This window comes from Pinus tabuliformis, chromosome 2_1, assembly GCF_031772625.1.
Source record: "Pinus tabuliformis cultivar Carrire ecotype Pingquan chromosome 2_1, CPIR1, whole genome shotgun sequence".
NCBI classification, from domain to species: Eukaryota; Viridiplantae; Streptophyta; class Pinopsida; order Pinales; family Pinaceae; genus Pinus; species Pinus tabuliformis.
Window position 1 is genome coordinate 694,499,658 of NC_142299.1, and position 12,592 is coordinate 694,512,249.

Below are 12,592 nucleotides of genomic sequence, written 5' to 3' on the forward strand. Positions count from 1 at the left end.
CCTCTCTCCCTTTTCTCCAAAGGAAAGGAAAGTTAAATATAAAGTATTTTGGCCATCGTCGCAACCACTGATCTCACACTTTAGGGGGCATTTGTTATACAGGAAAATGATCTCATCATCAACTCAAAGGACAAAGGCATGATGACTGAAGGACTGACCAAGTTCACAAGCCTAGTTGTCAAGCTAACCTTGTATAGAAAATATCAACCTACTTTATAAAGCTTCTCAGCAAGCTTAACGGTGCGTTAGTGCCTAGGGTAACTCTACTTGCTACCTCAGGAAAAACGTTAGTGGCCCTACATCTGTTTCTATGGGTCAAAGGAGTGAATTGACTGAGAAAATATCCCTAGATTCTCTCATATGTTAGCTCATAAAAGCAGGGAAACATTAGAACTCATCCTGTTTGGGGGAATTACTAATTCCTAATGGAGTATGCAAACGTGAAAGAGCACTAAAGCATGGAAACATCACTTCTTTTTCCTAATGGAGCTCATGAAGGACTGGCAACCCTAACCTTGCATGTTATATATGCAAGGCTTGGGCCATTGTGAAAGGGGTCAAATTTTTTGAAAGGATTGCCTATTTGGCTATCAAGTAGAGTCTTAGACTAAGGCATAAGAAGAGGTTAAGAATGGAGAGAGAGAGAGAGGAGCTGGAGGGGTAAGGGAAGGCTGATGCAACTGATGGTTGTAATCACTCTTTCTAGATCAATATGGAACTGTAGTTGTGTTGTCCACTCTGTGATGTTGGTAGTATAACTTGTTTATATGTTGATCTAATATCTTCTAGAATGAGTGGCTTAGTTATATGCAACTAGATATCTTTTATATGTTCATGCATTTGTTTATCAAGTTTTTATGCTGTGATATTATGCTTGTCTTTTCTATGTGGAGGGTTTGATCTGGAGGTGGCTCATGGGTCTTCCGCCTAGCTGCATTGTGCTCTCCAACAACACCACACTAAGACTCGAGGTAATAAGTCCTTCGTGCTTTGATATTCATTTGTTAAACATAGATATGCATGTATCTTTGTGATAGCTACAACTAATATAACTGTCTGCCGAGGATCTCGGGAAGATCCTTGAGAGTTTTCTACATACCAAACACCCATGCATTAATCCCTATAGCAATGGCCGAGACCAAGAGGCAGTCTTGGTGGACCCCTTAGTGGGGGAGTGATGATGGAAGGGACCTATGTGATATGACATGACTTGATGATATATATGGTTTGGGTGACCAAGTGCACTAAACTTGATTAAAGACTAGGATGGAGATGAACGATGTTGTGATGGGTCTACTTAGTTGGACACCATGGGCAACTTGAGTCATGGACATCAAGTTGGATAGATAGAGCTCATGATCACATGAGATTGTTGTAGCCATTGGAGACTTCATATTATAGTGTGCTTGGAGCATATGATGCATTAAGGAGCTGAGCTTAGTGACTTAGATGCCGTATGGGGTGCATACTTTTAAGCATATTTATGGGTGTTCTTAAGAAAGTGACTTGATGTGGAGGATCAAGATGAGACAGTTTGGAGTTGATGGAGTTGCAGCGATGATGATGCCTTGGTGGAAAAACTCGGGCATGGGTTGAGCCGAGACTTAACCACTTTTGATACATGATGGCTAATTAGTTTATGACCATGGGCAGTGCATGGATGATGAGACAAGTATATATTTGTTTCTTTGGTAGACTTGAGGGATGACACATTACAAATATGATGGAGGTTGCTTCATGGACCTGGATGTGGCACATTGAGAGTCGGTTTGATGAGAGGATCTCTTCATTTTGAGGAGATGGATCTTACACATATATGGATGATGATGGTTGGGATAGATGCGCTGATTGACATGCAACACAGTGACACCAACATCATGGGAAGCATGTTGCAGATGAGATGGAGCCTACTTCATGGACCTGGGCATGGCTTACTTATATTTTTATGGAGATTGGATGGATTCTTCATCGAGTTGATGTTGTGACAGGATGGTAAGAGAAACGACAAATGATGGAATCAGGAGGTGCATTCTCATGGTTTGAGTGTGGAAGTTGGACTGATCACCTAACTATTTCAAGTCATGGGTGCTATAGTAGTGTACCGAGATATGTTAGATTTGGATTGGATTATCATGCCAACACTTCACATGATGACGATACATGATGGGGTCGGAATGATATATGTTGCAGTGAGAATGTAGCTTGAGTTGGAGGGACCAACCTTCCACGATGGGGTAGCACGTGGAGTTGCGACAGAGGTGGTTGATGATCATGGATTGAGGAGACTTTCCTATTCACGGAGACATGAACCTTTATGGTTTGTGCGATGGCAGAGCAGAGGTAGGCAACATGGAAATTTTGGATGTTGGAGCTAGTGACACTTTGTGATGTCATATGATGGAGTTTTCAAGGATGACAACTGTTTAGATTGGGGGAGTATGTCACACCCATGAGTCATGCGGGCCATGTGAAAAAAGGTGGGGCAATGAGTTGGCATGCAACGAGTTGGTGTGTGACGATTCAGTGATTGGGAAAGTTGGTTGTGACAAAACGTTACAACGATGCGACGAGTTGGGTGGTCGGTTAAATGCACTTGGGGTACGAGTCATAATGAGCCAACATGGAGAGTCGAAAAATTGAAGAGTAAAAAATTTGGCTAAGTATGGAGACTTGCAATGGTGAGCTTATACAATGCACGGTTGGGTATGTGGACTTGGCGGGGCGACGACATGGGTGAACCAACGTGAAGTTGGGGCATGGTTGGCTGAGTTGAGGGATTGGCCAAGGCAGGCCAACCCGCCTTCATCCTTGTGGAGGGAGTATAAGTAGAGGGAAAATTTGAGGAGAGAAGGCAAGCAATTCAAGGTTCAAACATCTAAGGGCGAAATCTAAGTGATGTTGGACAAGCCTAAGTGTGGACGAACGAAGTAGGGAAAGGTGTAGGTGGCTCTAGATCGAAGCACCGAGTAGAGGAAGAAGTTTGAACGACCAACCAAATGGAGGTCTGAACGGGCTAAATGAAAGTTTGAATGATGGGCCAAAAAGAGGTTTGAATGGGCTGAATGAAATTCTAAACGACTAGACAAAGGGAGGTCTAAACAGGCTGAATGACAATTCAAATGATGGGCTAAACAGACATCTTAATGGGTTGAACAAAAGTATGACTGATCAAGAAAATGGAGGTATAAATGGGCTAAATGACAATTCGAACAATGGGTCGAATGAAGGTCTGAATGGGTTGAATGAAATTTCGAACGACCAAGAAAATGAAGGTCTAAATGGGTTGAATGGAGATTTGAACAGGTTGAACGAGTGTCTCAACGACTGGCCGAACGAAGGTCTAAACAAAGGTCTGAATGACTGGGCCGAACAAAGGTTCGAATGGGATGAACAAGCTGAATGAAAGTCTAAACGACTAGGCCAAATGAGGGTTCGAATGGGTTGAACGGGCTGAACGAAGGTCTAAACAACTGGGATGAATGGAGGTTTGAAGGTGCTGAATAGAGGTCTGAATGAATGAGCTCAATGGAGGTATGATAAACCAAGCTGAATGAAAGTCTGAACGATCGAGCTAAACAAACGTCTGAACAACAGGGCCAAAGGGGAATCTGAACGACAAGCCGAATATAAGTCTGAACGATAGGCCGAACAATGGTATGAACAACGAGCTGAATGAGCTACGGGTGAACTGACCCGACAAGGGTGGGCGCTCCTGAATGACAGTTAGGCACTGTTGAAAGGTGTAGGAAAAATTGTGATGTTTTGACAGAATTATTGAGTGGAAACTTTGGGTTCCTTCACAAAGGCTGTACTTGTATATTTATTTGTAAAAGATTATTATTATCATTGTTGGGCATACTCTTACTAGGGAGTTTCCCCTCTCATTAAATATTTTACCTGCTATTCATATGTTATAAATCATAATGATGATGAATGTATTTCGGCTGTGTTAAAAAAATGAATTCTTAGGAAAAATTGAAAAATAATATAAGTGTTGAATGTTAGGCGTAGTCTATACTTGAGAGTATTGGTGAACATAAATGGGGTAGTAGTGCCACACTTGCCTATGTGTAGTTGAAAGAATACTACCAAGATAGGGGAATGATAGGTGGTATTAGAGCTTTGTATTCTGTGGGCTTTGTTGAAGAAGTGATACAACTGCACTTCGTGACAATTGGTATCAAAAGTTGATTCAGTTGAAGTTTTGGGTTTTGAAGGTTGATGTCTATTGAAGGTGAAGTAGGTGTTGAAAACCTGCCGAATGGATGAAGATGGTCAAAAAGGCACTTGAAAAACTTGAAGACATGGATGATTATTAGAAAGAATAAATGTAGAGACGCTATGAAGCTCTTGTACAAGAGTGGGAACTCTTGCTACATATGGGAAGTAGGATAGCAGACATGCGAGAGGACTTGAATAATATTCATGGGAAGACTGATGAACTCAAGGAACTTGATGAGGAGATACGACATGGTGATCATAGACTCCAAGAACTCATGTATGAATGAGTTCGACTAAGGGAGAAGAGCACCATGGAATAGGCTAAAGTCAAGGAAATTGAGGATGATATTAAGAAGGACTTTCTTGCTAGAAATCCCGTTGTGATAGAGCAAGATGAGCTTGATTACATTGGCAGACTTGGGGACTATCACCAAAACATGCAGCTAGATGTTTGGAAGATGGGTTCACTTCGAATGGAAGGAGTCAATGTGTGCTTGATTGGTACACTTAAGCAGGATGTGATGGATGACAAGCTTGGAGGAACTCAAGCTGAGCCAGTATCAAATTTCTTAGATGAGCCAAGAAAGGAGTTGAAGTACCTTAGGAAGCAAGTCAGTTCAAAGCACAAGTCGATAGACTCTTCTGAGGCCGCATTATTGAAGAAGGTTGTTGAAGTAAGACGTAAGATCAAGCTGAAGGATGATGGAGATTCCTTGAAGCTAAGTTTTGTGCAGGTGACCGTACATGGAAAAAGGTTTGTAGTTTGGTGGACACAGGATCTACTCATAGTTTCCTTAGCAGGAAAGCAGGAAAGTCTTTTGGGAAGAAAGATGAAGTGGGAAGAGAGTGGAGAACTTTCAAAGATGACTTTGATGTATGACTCAAACAATGAAGGAAGGGAAGTTAGTAGACTTTGTTGTAAGATCTAGAAGGAAAGATGGAGGTAGAAAATCAATTTCATACATCTTGAAGCACTTGACAGGAGAATATTCTACGGGGGATCTTCACCATGGAGTTGTAGATAAAGGAAGTTTGAATACTTCTTCGATGGCAGTGGTTGGGGAAGATTACAAAGGTAGAGATCTAGCTGGAATAGTGGATATTTGCAGGTATTCCATGGGCATATATGACTTTCAGTTGACGAAATACAAGCTTGATAAGCTTTGTTATACACACGAGGAGGTTGAGGTTGTGCACAAGTACTTAAAGAAGCAGCATCAATTCGATGCATGGGTGGATGAGAGTCAGGGAGGGAACTTCCTAGACCTCCTTTCTCGATAGACAACCTTGGAGATGGGTTGGTGCAATGGCCTTAACATTTAGGAGGGTTTCACCACGTTTCCAAGGGGTCTTGGGGATAAGGCTTATTTATTTTACAGGTTGATGATGCTTGGATGTATGCGACTACATAGAAACACATTGGCATTAGCATCATGGGAAGAATGTTGCGGATGGGACTTGAGCATGGCTTATTTTATCCTATGCCATGGTGCTCTTCTCCGTTAGTTGAACTCATTCATCCATGAGTTCTTGGAGTATCTAATCACCCTACAAGATCTCCTCATCAAGTTCCCTGAGTTCATCAGTCTTCCCATGAAGATTATTCAAGTCCTTTCACATGGTTGTTATCCTACTTCCCATATGTAGCAATATTTCCCACTCTTGTACAAGAGCTTCATAGCGTCTTTGCATTTTGTCTTTCCAATAATCATCCATGTCTTCAAGTTTTTCAAGTTCCCTTTCGACCATCTTCATTTGTTCGACAAGTTTTCAACACGTTCTTCACCTTTAACAGTCATCAACCTTCAAAAGCAAAAAATTCAACTGAATCAACTTTTGATACCAACTGTCATGAAGTGCAGTTGTATCACTTCTTCAACAAAGCTCGTGGAATATGAACCTCTGATACCACCTGTCATGATGTCTTCTCTTCGTTTCCTTCATCATAGTGTTCTACCAAGTGATCCACAATAGCAAATGCTTCTTCAAGTTTTTTAATATTTTGTCTCTTCACTTCATTGTGTGCCCAAGGCTTCAATCCTATGATAAAATTCAATACCTTATCCCTCTCCTCCATGTCTGGAAGTTCCAAAACTACAATTGAGAACTCTCACTGATAAGTTCGTAGATTCCCTATTTGATTTATATACTTTATCTTCATCCTTACATCCCATGTTTCATCTTGTGGAGTAAAATGAGTTTGCAAAGACTTCTTCATTTCATCCCACAAAGTGATCTCTGTAGCATTGCCACTAACAATGTGGTTTGTTCTCCTTCACCACCACATCTTAGCATCCTTCATTAAGAACTAAGAAACTACCTTGACTTTGGTTTCCTCATCGGACATCCCCAAATGCTGCAACTACTAATCCATGTCCCATAGAAATTTACCAAGAGTTTTTTCACTCCTTGTCCCATCATAAGAATCAAGTTCCTTGACTTCCACATGAGCCACTCCTCCTCCTGAGTTATGCCCAACAACCTTTTTCAAAACCGCTATCTCATTCCGAGCATCTTCAAGATCTTTCTGCAATTCCAAGACTTTTTCCAAACCTTGGTCCCTTGCAGCTCCAATCTCTTTGACTTCCCTTTCTTTTTGCATATACTGCCACTCAGTATATTCATATCAGATCTTGAAGTCTTTAAGCTCCCCTTTCACCTTTGAATATCCATCTCGAACTTCAACATTCTCATCCTTTATCAAAGCCATTTCAGAATCTAGCTCCTCCATTCAATCCAATACCCTATCCATGAAAGAAGCTTCGACATCCCTGCTAGAGTCACCTATTATCACTTGAGGTTCCTCTACCATTTCATCCATCTGCTTCCTTTGTAGTCTGGTATAAACCATAAACCAATCAAAAGCCTTCGTCGTTTATCTGCTTGAAGTGTAGAGACACAGCTCTTTACTTCTGCAACCTTGTTCGACTGAATTAGGGCTTTGATACTGATTATCATGGAGTGCAGTTGTATCACTTTCCTTCAAGCATCAATACCTCTAATACCAACAGTCATGAAGTGCAGTTGTATCACTTCTTCAACAAAGTCCGCGGAATATGGACCTATGATACCAACTATCACTGACATGAGGGGTAGAGAACAAGATCTCTTGAATAGTTTGACATATCTATGGCATGAGGTAGGTCAAGAGGTGGACACATCTAGATTCCCCATACACACATTTGTGTGGTTTGATAGTCTTGGTGATGGTGATTGCCAGGATGGAGAGTTGTCAAGGATGACAACCATTTAGAGTGGGGGATTATGTCAAGCCCATGAGTTGGTGGTTGATGTGCGATGGAGTGGGGTGACGCACCCTCGGTTAAATGCGATGAGTTGGCATGCAACGAGTTGATGGGCGACGAGGCAGTGCGATGATTCGGTGAGCGGGTGAGTTGGTTGCAGCATTTGTTGCAATGATTAGATGAGTTGGTGTCGCGATGAGCTAGGGTGGTTGGTTAAAGGCATCTGAGGCATGATTTGTGATGAGCCAACAAAGAGTCGAAAAACCAAAATTTGGCTATGTGTGGAGATTTGCGGAGGTAAGCTTATATGGTGTGAAGTTGGGCATGTGGACCTGGCAACATGGGCGAGTCGATGTAAAGTGGGGATGAGTTGGGTGAGTTGAGCAGTTATCCTAGGCAGGCCGACCCATGTTATATCCTTGGAGAGCTGTATAAGTAGAGGACACCATGGTGGAGAGAAGGTATCTAGGGGTTAGATGACACAGATTGACATGTAGCATGCAGTGGAGAGTCATGATGATGTAGGGGCATGAGTTCTAGTGGAGGAGATGCACGGTTGGATTAACTACCCAACTAGTCATCGACATGAGGGGTACCAGCACATGATTTCCTATAGATTTTGACATATCTATGGCATGAGGCAAGTCACACCCCTATCTTGGAGGCATTCTTTCAACCACTCATAGGCAGGTGCTACACCACCACCCAATTTATTTTCAAGTGTGGACTACGCCTAACATTCCATACTTAGTTTATTTTTCACTTTCTAAGAATTAACATTCATAACACAACGGAAACATTCATTTAATCTTCTTTCATCGTCATTATCATTTACAACATATGCACAACGGATACAATCTTTAATGGGAGGGGTAACTCCCTGAATATCAGTCTACCCACAATGATAATAATAATCTTACAAAATATACAAGTACAGTATTTGAAGAGGAACCCCAACTTCCATCTTACAATTTATGCTAAAATACACAGTTCAGCTTGAATCATTCAAACATGCCTAAACCACCATTTAGGAGCGCCCACCCTACTGGTTCGGGTCACCCAAATTGTCAGGAAGAGGCGCCCTACCTGGGTCGCCCTCTGCACTAACCCATCACACACCATTTACCACAACTCGTCGCATAACCGATTACAGTAGCTCGTCGCACCATTTGACCTTTTCTCTTTGCATATCGCCCTCCCCGGTGCCTATCCACAACTCGCCCAATGCCCAATGCTTAACCTATTTGTAGCTTGCCCAGCTACATCCTTAATCGCAATATTACCTGTAGAAATCATCGTTCATCCCACTTCGTCCCGTCGTGAAGCGCACCCTCCGTAGGTCACCTGCCGAGCATACATACCCACCACTTGCAACGATGCCCTACCTGGTTCGCCCATCCGCCAAACATGCCCAACCTGTGTTTGTGAACCCCTAAACTCTGCATTCTACTCCTTGACTCAGTGCTTCGGTCTAGAGCTTGTTGCAACTTGCATTATTTTGTTCACCCACCTCCTTTGCTTGTCCAACTCTCCCTTGAACTCGCACTTGATGTTTGAACTTGAATGATTTGATACCCTATCTCCTCCATGACATCCTCTACTTATTAGCCTCTCCAAGGATGTAACATGAGTCGGCTTTCCCAAGCCGACCACTCAGCTTGGCCAACTCGCCCCCACTTTACGTTAGCTTGCCCATGTAGCTGCCCCACCGGGTCCACGTGCCCAACTTTGCACTGTATAAGATTACCTCAGAAAAGTATCCAAACTTAGCCAAATTTCAGTTTTTTGACTCTCCATTGGCTCATCACAACTCGTATCCTAGGTGCCTTTAACCGATTGCCCCAATTCATCGCAACACCAACTCATCCCATCGTCGCAACAAACGTCGTAACCAACTTTCCTGCTCACCAACTCATCGCCCACTGACTCGTTGCATGGAAACTCATCGTGTTTAACTGAGGGCGCGTCACCCCACTCCGTCGCATATCAACCGCCGAATTGTGGGCTTGACATACTCCCCCACTCTAAATGGTTAAATTCCTCTACAACTCTCCATCCCAGAAATCATAATCACTAAGACTTTCAAACCACACAAATGTGTGTATGGGTAATCTAGATGTGTCCACCTTTTGACCTACCTCGTTCCATAGATATGCCAAACTCTGCAAGAAATCATGTGTTGGTACCCCTCACGTCGATGACTAGTTGGGTAGCTAATCTAACCATGCACGGTCTCCATAATAACTCATACCCCTACATCATCATGACTCTCCACTACATGCTACCTGTCAATCTGTGTCATCTCACCCCTAGATGCCTCCTTAAAATGTTGGAGACTCACTACCATGAGAAGTTAATAATGAGCCTCATCTCTATGATAGTCTAAGGAGATAAGGAGGAAGTGGAGCCTGAAGTCTCTCCCTATTCCTCACCAATCAGCTCAATCCATCTATTGGGATCCTCCACTTTTAACCTATACAAGTGTGCTTCTTGATCCTCTGTATGAACATTCTGCCTAGCACCCCCATCCTCATCCTCATCCATATCCACTGCATCTAGCCTCCTTGATAGATCCAATATACTATCAGACAATGTGCAGATTACCTGTGATTGTTCCATACGCTTTGTATCTACATAAGACAACCTCTTATAGACCTCTTCATCTCACTTGTCATCCTCCATACTATCAGTTTACAATCAGCCTTTGTAACTCCTACAATTGGAACAGCAATAGGTACATCCTCTCGTCCATCATAAATGTACAGTTTCTTCATATGGGGAACTACCATAGCTTCAAATTTCTTCATAAACTCCATTCCTAGTATCTTCGTAGTCATCTATTTGTATCACAGTCAAATCAACCTTCCCTATCCATTCACCAAGTGTCACATCCACTCTCTTAGTTACAATGGTCATAGAATCCGAGGGAGAATTCACTGCCTTCATTTGTGCCTGCATTGGTACAAACTTCAGTTCAATCCTTCTCACATTTTCCTCATTCATGAAGTTGTGAGTTGCCCCACTATCCACCATAGTGAGTACAACATCACTCCCAACTTTCATCTCAACATACTCTAATTTGTTTCTTTTCAGATCTCTTCGTGAGATCGCTTTCGTAGCCACCGTAGATCCTAGAATCTACATGACCCCAACATAAGTTTCCTATTTTTTTTTCACATTAGACTATGCTATCACAACCACTTTTGGTCTTGATGGAAAATTCTTCACCATATGTGGTTCCTCACATATCCAACAATACAACGGTTTCTTCGTCTTCGCCTTATCATACGATCTCAAAGGCTCCTTCATTGTAGATTTCTCTTTCGGCTTGTTAGTATTTTTATTCTTCTCTTCAGTTCCTTAATCATAGTGTTCTAACAAGTGATACACAGAAGCAAATGCTTCTTCAAGTGTTTTTATCTTTTTCCTCTTCTCTTCATTGGGTTCCCAAGGCTTCAATCCTATGATAAAATTTAATACCTTGTCCCTCTTCGCCATGTCTAGAAGTTCCAAAACTGCACTTGAGAACTCTTGTTGATAATCTTGTAGCCTCCCTATTTGCTTTATATACTTTATCTTCATCCTTGCATCCCATGTTTCATCTTGTGGACTAAAATGAATTTGCAAATCCTTCTTCATCTCATCCCATGAAGTGATCACCATAGCATTTCCACTGGAAATCTGGTCCATTTAACACAGCGGAAACATTCATTTAATCTTCTTTGATCATCATTATCATTTACAACATATGCATGATGGATACAATATTAAATGGGAGCAGAAACTCCATGAATATGAGTCTTCCCACAATGATAATAATAATCTTACAAACTATACAAGTACAGTCTTTGAAGAGGAACCCCAACTTCCCTCTTAGAATTTCTGCCAAAATATACAATTCAACCTCCATCGTCCAACCATGCCTGAACCACCGTTTAGGAGCACCAACCCCTACCCAGTCGGGTTGCCAAACTCTTCAAGTAGAGGTACCCTACCTGGGTCGCCCTCCACACTAACTCATCGCACACTAGTTACCACAGCTCGTCATACAACTGGTTACCGTAGATTGTCGCACAAATGATTACAAAAACTTGGCACATCGTTCGGCTTTCACTCTCAGTGTGTCGCCCTCTCCGACGTCTATTTGCAACTTTCCCAATGCCTAACGTTTCACCTATCCATAGCTCGCCCAACCTCAACCTTAACCACAGACTTATGCGTAGAACTCGTCGTTCATCCCAGCTCACCCCGTCATGCAGCGCACCCTCTGCGGGTTGCCCGCCGGGCATACATGCCCACCATGTGTAACGAAACCCTACCCAGTTTTCCCGTCGGGCAAACGTTCCTAGCCTGCACCTGTGAAACTCGAAACTCTATGTTCTGCTGCTATATGATAAAGTGCACGTTGTATGGAGAATGAAGATACCCTCAAAGGTCTTTTCGGGACCTTTGGCAGACTATAAGATTATCTGCAACCATCACAAAGTTACATGCATGTTCATAAACAATAACTAACTATCAAAGCAAGATAGATAGATTACCTCAAACCTCCATGTAGATTTGCTAGAGAGCGCAATGCAGCTAGGTGGAAGTCCCCTGAGTCGGCTGCAAATCAAGTCCTGCACATATAAGAGACAAGCATAATCACAGCATACAACCTTGATAACTAGTAAATTAATACACAAAAGAACATCTATTTACACACAACTAAGCTACTCATGCTAAAAGGTATTGGACAAACAAGTAAATGAATGATAGTACCAACACCACAGAGTAGATAGTACAACTGCAGTTCTGTATTAATGTCAGAAGAGTGATTACAACCATCTGTTGCATTAGCCTTCCCTTACCCCTCCAGCTTCTCTCTCTCTCTCTCTCTCCCTTCTTACCAACTTCTTATGATTTGAGACAATGCTTGACAATCAAGTATGCTATCCTTTCAAATGATCTGACCACTATCACCATAGCCCTAGCTTTGCTTATGTAGCAATCGAGTTAGGGTTGCCGAGTTCCTCCATGAGTCTCTTAAGGTAAAAGCAATGAAGTTTCCATGTTTTTCAGTTCTTTCCCATTTTCCTCCTTCATTAGGATTATAAATCTAACAAATAGGTCGAACTTGAGATGTT